The sequence below is a fragment of the Stegodyphus dumicola genome, chromosome 12, assembly GCF_044657685.1.
Source record: "Stegodyphus dumicola isolate Sdum_Otavi_A_Nest chromosome 12, ASM4465768v1".
NCBI lineage: Eukaryota > Metazoa > Arthropoda > Arachnida > Araneae > Eresidae > Stegodyphus > Stegodyphus dumicola.
Window position 1 is genome coordinate 68,397,282 of NC_140779.1, and position 15,576 is coordinate 68,412,857.

Below are 15,576 nucleotides of genomic sequence, written 5' to 3' on the forward strand. Positions count from 1 at the left end.
TGTGGTTTACGTACTTTGTTTAAAATATTCGAAAGAGTGAACGATGCACTTAAGAAAAGTTGGCTAGTATAAATTAAGAACTTCACCAAGTGATTTATTCTTGGAGCAAAGTGAAAAAAGTGTGCCAAGGTAAATTTTTTAATTTCTCGGTAAGTTTCTTACCAAATTTTATAAAATTTAATATTTAGTCAATCGAAATATGGAAAAAAATTGGAATGTCATTTTAGAAAAAGTCCGATTTTGTGTGAAAATATTTATGTTAGAACAATTCTATATATAAATCTAATATATATCCTAAGTCGCCCTTACGAGACATGTAAAAGGAAAGTTGAATTTCGTCAGTCAGCTGATTAGAATGGCCAGATACAGAACTGCCTCATTTTGTTTTTTGGGCAGGGTGTACATTGTAATGAAGCAGACTTAAAAGCAATGATGTGGTAGAAATACTGATGGCGTAGAAACGTATAGAATGTTGATCCATAATGAAGAGCAAATTTGGAAGCTGTGGCAGATTAAATAATCATTTTTATTTCAGTAAACATATCGCGGCCACAAACAGCTTGACAAATTCGTTGCCTATATCAAAAATGGTAACATTTTTGATAGCTTTGCAGTAAAAACAAAGCAGTAAGCAGTATAGAAAGCAGGTAAGTTGTGTTAAGCATGAAATCTTAATAAAAATGTGTTGGTTTTCGTTCCCAATACATTGGATTGGCTAATTAATGCTGCTGTAAAATTATTATTGGTTTGAGTTTTGTTCCATTTACATCACCAGCGATTAAGAGTCATATGACATGGAGTAGTCTCGAAGTGAAGCAGTGCAGAAAAAAATTACTATTTTTAGAGTAGAAAGCGGAAATAAAATTAAGCAATTAGAGATTATTATTAATTTAAATTATAATTTATATTTACATATATATTTTATGATATACTCGGCAAAAATGTTTACTTATTTCTGATGCCAACATCTTAAATACGAAGTTATTGCTCTTATTAACATTTCTAGGAGCTTTTATGAGTTTTGTTGAAAAATTAACTCAGTTAAAAAAAGTGTATCTTTTTCAGTTGAATATTCTAAATAAAAGTTTATATTTTACCTTTTAATTTAAAAATACTTCACCGAGATAATATCGATAAAATTAAATGAAAATGAAACTGCAGTCAATATCATTGATAAGCAGTATATCGAAATATCGTTTTTAGGGGAGAAAGGACGGCCAATTCTTTATCAATGTCTTTATAATTTTACGTAGTTTCTAACGTTCAGATTCCCTTTCGGTAGACACCATTATTTCATATCCATCAATTTGATGCTCTGTCACGCATCAAAAACACGTCATTTATTTCTGTTCTGAAACTTGTTCTTCACGTTTTAGTTTTTATTTCCTTGTAAGACGTAAGGAAAGTATTGTAATCGAGAAAAATTTCGGGTGTCATGTTTCAATGCATATATCCATTTTAACCGTTCTCCAATCGATTTGAGAGCGGGTATCCATCTGTCCGTCCATATACGAACGCACAGACGGTACATTAAACGTATGCGAGATTCGTACGTACGTGCGTATGTATCTCGCATAACTCAAAAAAGAATATCCATAGAACTTTAAAATTTTTTGTATGGGACTACTATAATATGTAGTTGTGCACCTCCCTTTTTCGTTGCGGTCGGCGTCACCAAGCGTATATCTAAATTTTTCAAAAGAATAAACAGTAAAGTTAAATTAAATTTAAATAATTCTCTTGCGCCATTGCTGCAAGGAATGAAATTTGAATTTAACAAACATTCTCAATTCGTAAAAAGTAAATTTAAAGTTAATTAAATTTTAAATAATGAAATTTAATGTAAACAAATACATGATTAATTATTGCTGCGAACTAATCTACAATATCATTTAAATTCTTTGAGCATATGTAAATCAAGTGCAAGTATCAAAATCCATGAATAAATATGTGGGATTTTAAATCCATAGCTTAATATTTTTCCTCGCGCGCTGTCTGAATTTTATCTGTTGACTGCACGAGTGAAATTGATAGAACTCTCGCCACTTTGTTTTATGAGAGGTGATGCAAGATGATATAGATGTGGTATTAAGAGATGTAAGAGGTATTAATAGATGTAAGATGATATAGATATTGTATTAATAGATGAACTATATTATAGATGTATTAATGTTTTATTAAATGTGTTTTGTTTGAACATGAATTGTGATTTCGAAACTAAAGAACCTCCAAAATTGGTGTCAGAATCGGGATCAAATTACAAGCAACAAATAGAGGAATATGAAGCAATATTGGATGACAGAAGGAATATTTCTGTTAATAGTGAAATCGATGCATCAACTGCTCGAATTTTCAACGAGTCTTCTTTCGCTGTTTTTGATGAAGATCATGAGGTAAAACAAAATATTAGTAAGTCGTCAGTTCAATTTCCGTTTTCATAGTTTTCAAATATGTATATAAATTTTAATGATATTGAAAGTTTGATTTCTAAATTTGATGGTAATCCGTATAATTCGGTTTACAAATTCATTGAAAACTTTGAGGATGTATCTAATTTGTTAAAACTAAATGAATTGTAGAAACTGATATTCGCCAAAAGATCTTTAACTGGCAAAGCAAAATTATTCATTGAAAGTGAAACGAAAATTAATTCGTGGAATGCACTTAAGGCTTTATAGTAAATGAATATGGTGTTCAGTATAACTCTGCTCAAATACACGAATTATTATCAAAACGTAAAATGCAGGAAAAGGAATCTCTATATGAATATTTTTTGGTAATTAAAAATCTATGTTCCAAAGGTAATATTGAAAACGCCGCTTTAATGGAATATGTTATTAATGGTATAAATGATTCTACATTTAATAAAGCTATTCTTTATGGTTGTAATATTCTTTATGGTTGCAGAATTTCAGGAAAAACTTAAGATATATGAAAATATTAAATTAGATAATGATAAAAACAAATCCATTAAGCCTAATTCTAAAATCAGAAGCGACCATTTTGAAACTAAAATAAAAACAAATATTCGTTGCTATAACTGCGGAAATCTTGGTCACGCGGAGAAATTTTGCAAAAATAAGAGCAAGGGAAAAAGTGCTTTCATTGTAATGTATTTGGACACGTAGCTGCAGAATGTATAAAAATTAAGACAAGTACAAAAGATCTTGCCAGAGTGAATCATATATTTGTAAAGAAGCAGTTAAACGATATGCATAAAATTATATCGATAGATAATGTAGAAGTAAAAGCTCTCATTGATACAGGAAGTGATATAAATATAGTATCGGAAAATATTTATAAAGAAATTGGTTCACCTAATATTAATTCTTCCGACTTGATTCTAGTAGGCTTTGGTAATAATAAAATATAGCCTATTGGTTATTTTAAAAGTTCCATACGAATTGATGATTGTGAAATTAAATCAAATATTTATGTTGTGCTTCAAGGAACAATGAAAGAAAATGCTGTTATTGGCAATGAATTGATTTCTCAAATGGAAATTATTATAAACAAGAGCGGGATATCTATGAAAGTACCAGAAGATGAAACTGAATCGAATGTAATGAATGTAAATGTAGATCAAGAAGATGCGTTAGATAATAGTTCGGATATTAATAAAGCGCATAGCTCTGAATTAAAACACTTAATTGAAAGTCATATTTCTAATAGAACTGATAACCCTATAGAGGAAACAGAATTAAAGGAAGAGGAGTCTCAGGAAGGAAAATGTGATGTTAAACGTAGAAAAGGAAAACTGCAAAACGTAGAGGAAGAGAAGAACTCCATTTCTAAAGGAAGAAGAAAAAATCCACCTAAGAAAGTTCAGGAAATCAAAGAGAGTAATAGAAAAATTAATGATTCTCAAAAACCCACTTCAGAGCCAAGAAGTTCTAGAAAAAGAAAGAGTTCAAAATTTGAGAAATTGGTTGAAGATAATAATAGTGAAACAGAAAAATCAACAGTAAACAGCAAGAGAGACTTCCAGCTAAAGAACTGGATACTGGTAAATCTGAACATCTTAAAGGAAGAGAAGCCAAAGAAAAATCTACTACTAATATTGAAATGCATGTTATTTTAAAAGATGACCAACCTATTTCTTTGAGACCCAGACCTTTACCAATTATAGGTAAAGAACAACTAAAGCAGGAAAAAACGATTTTACAAACGGGTTTGGATGCTTCTGAACAACAAGTTAGATCTTTGGAAAGAAAACTTTCTGTATCATAACAGACTGTAGAAATATTACAGAAAAAACTGAAGTAGAAGCTGCAAAATTTCAGATGAGAACCAAAAATAAAATCCTGTGGGAGAAAGAAAAAGAAGTTAAACTGAAAATGAAAGAAAAGCTACCTTTTGAAAAGGATTGCATGAGAAAAATTATGGTGAAGAGATTATTTGCGAAACAAGCAGAATTGGAAAGAAAAATGGGTATCACTCATGAAGAATTTCGTCAGTTGCGAGAAATTCTTAATACTGATGATTGGGAACATTATGGAGACCTATGTGGTGCTGATGCTGTTCCAACACCATCTAGCGCGACTTCAACATCAACTTACAAATCAACAAAACATAAGACAACGTCATATGGGAGGCGTAAATCTTTCCTTGAAGAATCTTCTGTCCCCAAAAGAAGATTTTCTAAAGCAATATCAGCTGTTAATTTTATATCTGGAGTAAGCAAACAGAATGCTTCTAATTTTCAAGCAGATACTGATTATACTTCTGGAAAAGAAAACATTAAAGAAATAATTGATGCAGAAATTCAAAATAATTTTGAAACTTACCGAGAAGAACTTCAAAAAGATGCGAAGAAACAAATATTTAAGGTACAGGAAGAAAATAAGAAAGCATATAACCTTCTAAGAAGTTCTACAAAATGTTATAAAATTAATGATTTAGTAGCCATCAAAAGAACGCAATTTGGACCAAACCTTAAGTTAAAATCAAAGTATTTAGGCTCGTCTAAGATTGTCAAAATAAAGAATAATGACTCCTATGATGTTCTAAAAGAAGGATATCATGAAGGACCCACAGAAACAACTACATGCGCTGAATACGTAAAACCATGGACCCAAGCACAACAAGATGTATAAAATAATACTGATTATGACATTTGAACTTGGAGTGATACAACTGATAATCGAACTGTGATTTTTCACCTAACAGTGACTTTTATTTCAGTTAATGTTATTTTTAAGATGAAATGAAGTTTTCGAAAATGTTAAAGATTGAAGATATTTTTTCGATTTAGGTGAAGATTTCTGAAAAATAGAAGGGACCGTTGACGAGATTATAGTTGCAAAGATGAAGGACAATTAAGATGTTTCCTTTCAATTTTGTCCTTAGCACACAATCTTCCCCTTTCCCTTCGTACTTTTTTTCAGGTTTCGGCTTATTCTTGATGATGGTTCTTTTACCGAAGACAACGATGATATAAGATGACCAATGATTTATGATGTCAAGAGTAGAATAATGTCGTCGAGGTCGACGCATAGCAGGAAGGCCGAATGTGGGATTTTAAATCCATAGCTTAATATTTTTCCTCGCGCGCTGTCTGAATTTTATCTGTTGACTGCACGAGTGAAATTGATAGAATTCTCGCCACTTTGTTTTATGAGAGGTGATGCAAGATGATATAGATGTGGTATTAAGAGATGTAAGATGTATTAATAGATGTAAGATGATACAGATATTGTATTAATAGATGTAAGATGATATAGATATTGTATTAATAGATGAACTATATTATAGATGCATTAATGTTTTATTAAATGTGTTTTGTTTGAACATGAATTGTGAAACTAAAGAACCCACAAATATATAATTCCAAAAATTTTTTAATCCTAAAAAATTTATAAAAATGCATAAGTGAATAATTGTTGAGCAGACAGGAGACAGACTTATCAAGGGAAAGTTGCTTCCAAACCTAACTCTTCAATTATTCAATTCGTGTTTCGTCATCCATGTACGCAAGGGTAAACGTGAAAACCAAAATTTAATTAACTTTGAATTTGCTTTTTACGAACAGAGAATATTTGTTAAATATATATACAGGATAGATTGCCACTCTGTTACGCTGCTCGATGAGCTCAGTTTTGTTTTTTTTTTTTTTTTTTTTTTTTTTTTTTTTTTTTTTTTTATTCTTATATATTGCTAAATTGTGCATTTTTTGCTTTAAAAGTGATTGGAACATGTTGCTATATTCTGGTTAAGGTTTCTGCGTCTTTAGATAATCTACGTTACCTAGTTGTAGAATTATCAACAATTGAAAAGTTTACGTGGAGGTAAGCCTGATGATGCCGCCATTTGTTTACATTTGAAACTCTTAATAGAATAGAGAATTAAGTCATTTGGTGCACCAACTTCAGTGTCTTTTTGCATAGTGTGACCGAATGTTAACTTTCAATTTTGTGCATTGAAAATTTCGTTTCTCAGCCCACTGGTCAAATTGCTATTTTTTGCGTAGAAATTCTGATTGTAAAAAAAAAAAAAAAAAAAAAGATCTTAACTGTATTTGGTGTTTTAGGTTTTCTGCATTTTGCAATTTTTAATGATGATTGAGTTTTTATATAGTTTTGCCTTGCCGCGAAGGCAGATATCTCTAATGAAATTCGAGGAAATAAGTTTAAATGCAGCAAAAAAGTGTGCATAATTTTCAGGGCTGTGGAGTCGGTAGGGAAAATGGCCGACTCCGACTCTGACTGCGACTCCTGAAATTTTAAAGACTCTGACTCCCATTTCGACTCCCTCATATGTATGTAAACATATACACATGGGTTACAGATTATTTTTTTAATATAAAAGAAGTAATAGATGCTACAAGAAAAAATTGATGGCATAACAAATTATTTATATTAATAAGCATTTATTTTGAAATGAAAAAACTGGCAACCTGAAACTGGCATTAGTAATTTCTAAAGAAACAGTATAGCTTCGTCAAGATCTTTGTTAGAGAACCATATATCCGATTTGATAAATTTCAGAGCTGAGAAGAGTCTTTCTACACTGACTTGAGTACGAGGAAGAGCTGTTACTATTAGGGGCCTCCCCAGAGCGTCTCAGACATGCTCTATAGGGTTGAGATCTGGAGACATGGCTGGCCAATCCATCCGTCGAATATCCTCACTCTCGAGAAATTTGTCAACCAGAAGAGCTCTATGTGACCCCGCGTTATCGTGAACTCGAGTCCCGTTGCACCCCGGAAAAGGCGAACATAGGGCTCCAAGACCTCCTCCCTATACCTCACACCAGTCACAGAGCCTCTGTCAAAGACGTGGAGAGGTGTTCGGCCATCCAACATGATGCCAGCCCAGACCATTACACCGCCACCGCCATAACTGTTGATTTCGCGGACAGTGGAGGATAGGTAGCGGGTCCCTGGCTCTCTTCATACGAAATTATACGGTGTTTAGGCTAAAACGGGACTCGTCGGTGAACAGAACGTTTGCCCATTGCTCCGTACTCCAATTACTATGCTGCCTGCACCATTCTAATCGGACTCTCGTCCGTAGACGTGAGCGGGATGCAAACAGCCGGTCTTCTGGCAAATAATCCTCTTTCATTCAGTCTTTTGGAAACAGTCACCCTTGTTACACGGGTTCCTGTGGCTGCATACAGGTCCCGAGAGAGCTAAGAAGCTGTAGCCCCTCTGTTACGCCTCGCTAAAATGGACAAATAGCGATCTTCTCTGGCCGTCTTGGCTCTTGGACGACCTTGCCTAGGCTTTCTCTTGAAGGATCCAGTATCCTGGAACTGTTTCCATAGGTTACATACGACGCTGAGCGTTAAATTAAACTCTCTGCATATCTAGACTTGAGATTGGCGTGCCTCTAGCATCGCCACAATTCGCCACCTCATTCCATCATCTAAACATTGGTGGTTACTCCTTTTTACTGTTCCGATGAATTTAACCGATTGCTGCCAAATAACACCAAGAAATTCGCCGAGGTGTGTTAACGAATTCAATTGGTCTTACCCTCCATGCGCTTATAAAGCCTGTTTTTCTGCTGGCTCGGCCTACACACACATTTACGTTTACGTATTTGTCATACAAGATTTGCATTTTTATCTAGAAGCAGGGGTTTATCCTTCATTTCAGTTCTTTTCATGCAATTCGATAAAATATGCAAATTCTTTTAATTTATTTCACAGTGTATTTCTCAAAATCTAATTCATCACTGGAAGAGGATGATAGAGACTCAGTTGCAGTATCTCTAGTTTGACTTTCCAGATTTGAATACTCCAATTGTTCTGAGAATAATTTCATTCTTAATGAAAGGTCATAGATGGCTTTCTTTGTCTTTTAATTTGTTCATCATCCAATAAAATCCAGTGTTTTGTATCGTTATTATTTATAATAAATTCTCAGTTTCTTCATGCTCATCCAAATTTATTATTTAAAGAGACAACCACAAACTAAGTTATAAGATACTCACAACAGTATCTTATAACGTTTTTTCCGATATATGGAACCAAGCAAGGTCTCATTGTCTAGCAATCTAGTTTCTCTTTTTTTCATTGAAGAAGTGATTCCTTCTGGAATAAACTCTCCATTTCAGAAAGAACAAACATTACATTCTTCCATTCTCTCCTTTTGTTAATTTTCAGATAGTAGATTTTTTTGTGGCTATATATGGTGTAGAAAGAAGAGTTTCCAATTCTGCAAAATCATTCCACAGCCTTTCTGTTAGTGAAACATTAGGATTATCTACATCTTCTAAAAAAAGTTCTTAATTCTAATAACCTCTGTAGCATTAAACATGTACTTCATCGCGTTGGTTGATCAATAATTGCTCTTTTTCCTGCTCGCTTCCTCAGAATTTTGGTAGTTTTTGCTGCTATTGCTGCTTACCTATATTTACCAATGAGGTTTGTAACTAAATGGATCAGTTTAATCAAGAATAGCAAATATCACATCCATTCTCCTCCCTTATATTTATTTATTAGTATGTCAATAAAAGGGAAAATAACTATTTATTAATGTATATAGTTCATAAATAAAAATAATAACTCAGTTTGTCATTTTTTTTTTTTCAATACACTTTGATTTCATTTCAAGTTCAAACTGCCCCCTCCCCCAAAAAAAAAAAAAAAAAACTGGAGTCGGAGTCGACGTAATTTTAGCGACTCCAGCTCCGACTCCTTTTACCCAAAAATCTGCCTAACTCAGATTCCGATTCTGATTCCGACTCCTCAGCCCTAATAATTTCATAGACCGTAAAAAAAAAAAAAAAAAAAAAAAAAAAAAAAAAATTAGGTGGTGTTCGCATCAGATATTTTATCCGTTTTGTTTTGTTTTTGGCTCGACTTAGGACGAATGCCATCTTGGCGGCTAGCAGTTATTTGTTTGCTTCGTTCAAAAGAGATGGGAAATAGTGGACCGGCACGATGTTTGATATCAGTGGCATTCGACTTGTCTATCGACAAATTTCCTCCTTTTTACTTTCATAGTAAAAAATTAAAAAATAAGTAATAAAAAAAGAAAGAAAAGTTAATTAATTAATTTTAGGTTTTATTTTATTAAGAATAATTTTAGATTTTATTTTATAATTGAATTTGTGGTCGCATGCCTTGCACATGAATTTTCTTTCTTGTATAACTCTTTCTCTTTCAGTTTTGAATCTGACAATATTTAAACTATAAAAATAGCTCATGCAAAGCGTAAGATATAGGCGAAAACACTCCTGGCGGGTTTTGGCAACATTTAGTTTAATTTTTCGGCAGTTAGACGACTTGCTCGAAAATTCGAGAAAATTTTCGAAACCCTACGACCAATTTTTGCAACTCCATTATAAATTCGGCTCCGAAAACTAGGGCGAGTCAGATGTTAATTCAATTTTGAGGCTTGGTGTTTAAACAGAGTTGCATTTTAGAGTTTGCTGTGTGAGTGATTTTGGAAATTAACGCTGTTTGTCGTGCACTAAGGAGGAAGTGCTTAATATCCGCTTTCTGCTCGAGCTAGTTGCAGCTATTTATTGCGCTGCGTGTCGTTATTATTTATAATAAATTCTCAGTTTCTTCCTGCTCATCCAAATTTATTATTTAAAGAGACAACCACAAACTAAGTTATAAGATACTCACAACAGTATCTTATAACGTTTTTTGTAATTTAACTGAGGCTCATTCTTATGAATTAAGATACGCAGTATAAATTATGAACATTCAATATTCTCTGCCCCCTTTCTTTCTGCAAATATTCCAGTAGTTACATTTACATCTTACTGAATGGCTTCAGAAATCTAGAACTCAAGTTGTTATTTTATCCTAAGGAATGAGCAGCTATGAGAGTCTCCATCGAATTCTCCAAACGAACGGTGAAAGAGGTTGGCAAGGAAACGGAAATTGGTCCCATTAGCGGGAAGAGAACTTCCGCTCCAAAAGTAGAGAAAATCTTCCGTCTGTAGAACTCTGAGGGTTGTTCCGTACATTAATGCCCGTCCATATATTTACTGCGCGGAAATATAAAAATCTAATGTTAAGAATTTTTCTCTGCTATTTTGATTAAGGGAATACCCGGAGTTATGATGTGCAGGAATTAGAATTAAGATTGTAAACTTCAACTGAATATTGTCTGATTTGCAATGCAGAAACATAATTCTTTTTATACTCAAGGCTAAGTTTTGATGTGAAAGCAATTAACTTAAAATGGTTAAATATGAATTTTTTTATTTATGATAACATTATATAGACGAGCATGTAAACTTTCATTATTGAGCTTAGGAATGATTTTGAATTTCATGCCATTCTGAGGAAAAGACTAAAATTATGAAAAAAAATGCTATTAGTTTTCTTAGGATAGATTTTTATTACTTTAATAAATTGCTAAAATTTTAATGTATTCAAATAGCTGCTTTGGTCACAAGTTCTAAAAATTAATATTTAAAAAGTATTTATATTATCATTCTAGTTACTGGAACTAGATTACTAGCACTTTAAAATACGTGATTAAAAAAAAAAGTATTGAGATGATTTTTTTTAAATCACGTATTTTAAAGTGCATTATTCTAGTAACTAGAGTTATAATATAAATACTTTTTAAACATTAATTTGATAAAGTATTGAGAGTTTGGCATACATATTCCTTTTGATAAAGAGAGATCGTTGAGCAAATTGGGTTCATGGGATTTTCATGGTTTTTCGTTGGTAGTAAAGCGATATTTATTGTTTCTCACTTATTCTACAATTATATATTATTTATAACTTCGCTTATATATCGTTTTTCACCTCTGAAATCGTACCTTTCACTCAGTAGCATTCGGAAGTTGCATGTTAGAGAAAAAAAAAAAAAAAAGAGACTAGGATATCTCTTTGGTTGGGTAGGGATTCAAAATCTGGAAGATGGTTGGAAGTAAATGTATTGAAAGAATAGAACAGATAATAAAATCTGCTGACCAAACAGTTTTTTTTTTTTTTTTTTTTTTTTTTTTTTTTTTTTTTTACGTTTTAACGGGACTGCCATCTTCCAGATTGTTCCCTTTGTTCTGTTAGTGTTTTGCTTAAGGCTCTCAAACTCAAACAGAATATCAAACGGTACTTGAAGGGTTTTTAAGGAAACTGGAATTTACATATGAGCATAACCTCTCTAGAAATATATGTCATTTATTCAAGATGGACAACTGCAGTAAAAGTAAGATCACCCTCATTTATATATTAAACACTATACAGTTCGACTTCGTATGAATTTAAAAATGATATATTAAAAATTTTTCAACACATAAATAGAGTTTTAAAGAAATTAAAAGAAAGATAACAAAACTGATTACAAAATAGTTATGCAGTAGTTCTATAGCAGTGATATTAAAATTATACAGCTAAGAAATAAGTGTCACATTCTTGAATTGAAATTTCTATTAATAAATGCATTTTTTATGTATACCTACTTCTTTTTTATAGGTATTGTTGTGTGCCTTCGGGTTAGTAATAGATTGAATGCACAAGTCCGATAAAAGGTTAAAAAAATTTACCTTTATCAAAAGAAATATTTCAGAACTCTGAAATTTTCGGCAGAAATATTCGTGCAAGTGTTCACAGTATCACACAGTATAATCAATATAATCAATAACTACACTTCAAACTACTAAGAACGCTAAACACAACGCAATGCAAAGCGCTTCTAAAGAGAAAGCTGACTCGGATATCTCAGTTCACGCGGAACTAAACGACTCGCAACAACAATATCTAAGCAACCGAGAGCAGATGCTCTCTCTCCGACATTTTATAGTTTTTAACCGACCGCCGAAATATTTCTGGTACATTCTGCTTCTCGAAATTACTGGAAAGCAAAACCAGGGTCTAATTACGGTTATAGCTAACATAGTGATCAGTTACATTTATTCAGTTACAATACTCATTACGGTGCTATAGGACAGAATCCAAATGTCGCCAAATGATCGCCAAATTTGGCGACAAAATAAGTCATTTAAACCGATGTTAGCTTGGCGATATCTCGCCAAATTAACAAGATACCCATTTACTCAATGCTAATTGCACTTGCTCCTGTATTCTTACTTTCCTGGCATAGCTTTCTCTTAAAATTTGTCTCGCGCAACATTACGCAGAAAAATATAACAATTTTACTTATAATTCTACTAAAATTATCTGTTTAAGTACAAACTTCGTAACAGTATCTTGAAAGACATATAAACAGGCTTTATTGTTTAAGTAAATATTGCATTAGGAAATTACATTTAGGAAATTCTCCCAAACTGACCTAAATTACATATAAAGAAATCAAATTTTTCAGTAAAATAGCCCACTCTGAGACAAAAATATTAAAGCTGTTTACATTTTTTTATAAAGAGGTTAAAGAGTTTATTATTATTATTATCAGAGGCTGATAGTGCGTGTTTGGCCATTGAAGAGAATTTGCGAAAAGGTGTGTACACACGTTTTTACATGTGGGAAATTGTTCGCCAAGAACCAAGGTAACCCTGATATAAAGGCACAAAGGTACACACAGTACCCTTATGAATTCGCTTGTATCTCGAAGAATTCAACCTTCTTCAGAATACGAGATGGCCACGTGAAGGTGTTTATCTTGGCGAATAGTCACAGACTTGTATAAAGGCAATACTTATCTTTATGACAAAACACAGGTATGAAATCATCGGAGTGTTGGGACATGATAATTTCCTGCTTTTATGCTATGCAAAAAAGAATCAGAACCATCACTTATGAATTTCCGATGAGTGAATTACGACGAAGTTTAGTAGGTTAACCATTAGTATGTTTTTTTTTTTTCGGGGGGGGGCGATGAGATTCATCGGTTTTAAACTATCCTTATCAACTGACGAGGCGGCGCTATGGCTAGAGACACCGCGGAAAAATTCCCGAATTTCAGAAAGCCTCACGCTCTTGATTATTATTATTAGACCAAAGGGGCAATTTACCCAGAAGGACTATTAATTTCGTTTTGGCATTTTGCGTTGATTCACTACAAGCGTTGTTTCCTTTTCAAATTGTTGCCCTGTATTATATTTAAAGAAATTAAATAACGAAGAATCTGCATAAATGTATGTTTTTCGCATTGTGATTTCTCGCATTGTGCATTCTCGTATGTATTTTTCTTGCATGGTGCATTCTCGTATGTATTTTTCTTGCATGGTGCATTCTCGTATGTATTTTTCTCGCATTGTGATTTCTCGCATTATGCATTCTAGTAGGTATTTTTCTGGCATTGTGATAAAACAACGGTACCTAGAGCCATCAAATTTTGAATAACGTAATCCTCCTGCGAATATGAGCATCTGGAAGCCCAAATTTGAAATTTGGAATTTGTTTTATTATCGGTTTCATATTTTGTAAAACTTTAACGAATTTTTGATTAACAAACTCAAGGATTTCAAAGCGAGCATTGGCAACGTGTACAGAAAAAACATTTTTATCTTTAACGCGCGAGACTGTGTATCGGAAATTCTAAAGATATGTTCATTTTAAAATTATTTCGCAATATTGCTGTTGAACTGAATTTTATGGTTTAAGTGCGAAGGAAATGATATTTAATAAATAAAGGCAACACAAAAAATGTAAAAAAGAAAAAACCGCCCCTTTAGACTAAATTTAGAATTACTGTAATTTTTTTTTCCTTTGTAACAGTATCGTTGTGATGGCTGTTTTGATAATGTGTTATGATGTTGCTTGCTAAATGTTGAAAATTTCGTAAGGATTTTAAAAAAGTGTTTAAACAGCAATTCAGATATATTGATAATTAAATAAATTACTAGACTGACATTTCTTTCAAATAACTTTAAGATATTTAATTAACCTGTGAATAACTTATTTTAATTTAAACTAAAAATAAACAAATTAAGAAAACTTTCTAAGATTTTAGAGAAAATTTACCTAGTGGAACAAAACTTGGGAATAAATAATAACAATCCAGTGCCTTTTTGTTGTTCATTTAATTTTTCTTCGACTCATAAAGAAAAATGCAAATGTTTGTATGTAAATAATTATAAACTTGTTTATTTCTTACTACAGCCTGATACTTGGTAGCGCATTCTGTAAAGGTCATAGCTTTTGCAAAGCTTGTCATCATGGATATATTCTAGAAATTGTCATCATCGTGGATTGTAGATGTTCATCTGTCAATAGGCTCATTTTCTTATTATTTTTTAACTGTGAAATCAAGATGTTCACATATAAATGTATTTCTAAAGAAAGTGATTATTCTTCTCAAAGTGATTATTCTGATTCTGAAATTCATAACTGAGCTTCTTTATTTTTTGAGAGGTACGAATAAAAGTTAGTGAAATCTGTTTCTTCAATTCTTTGAATATGATTTATATGATGTTAAAACATTTATTTGACATTGTAAATTAATTAGCTCCTTTTATAGATTTTTTATGAGAAATTTAATGGTAACGAAAACAAAATCTCGAACTTCAAATAATTAAAATCTTGAAATATCTGCAACATGATGTTTCCGACAAATATATGATTGAAATGTATTCGTGGATCACATAAAACTGCTTCGGAGGCCACATACAATTTTCTGGACACCATCTTGAGACCATTGGTCTAAAGGAGTAAAATCTCTTATAGTCTAACCAAGTGGTCTCGTGTTTGCTAGGCGTTCAAACATACCCTCTTTCCAATAAACTAACCAATAATTAATTTCAGCGGCATTCTACTTAGTCAGGCAGTGCGTGTTAATTAAGAGAATAACCTTACAGAATTTTTTTCCTGTGGTGACAATTTTAAATTGATTATCTTTTTGTATATAACTATAATTGGGGTAGCGTGAAATTGGTTTCGCATATTTCTGCAAATCAAATAAGATGTTATTGCTGCAGCATTGAAGCAATAATTTCAGCGCATCCTATATGTTGCATTCTATGACCCAGCCAATGCTTGGTTTTCTTTGATATCTTTTCTTGGCTTCATTGAGAGAATGTAACAAAGAGAAAATCTTTAGATAGCAAGAAAAGGAGTGAATGAGGCCATTATAAGCTGTTGCTTTCAGATTTAAACGATGTAGGATGGGGAGGAGGGAGAGTCTTCCTCTCCGGATCACTCCTGGGCGTGCGCAGCACCAAAAGTCTTTCATGAAACAGTTTCTCAATCTCAGTTGAG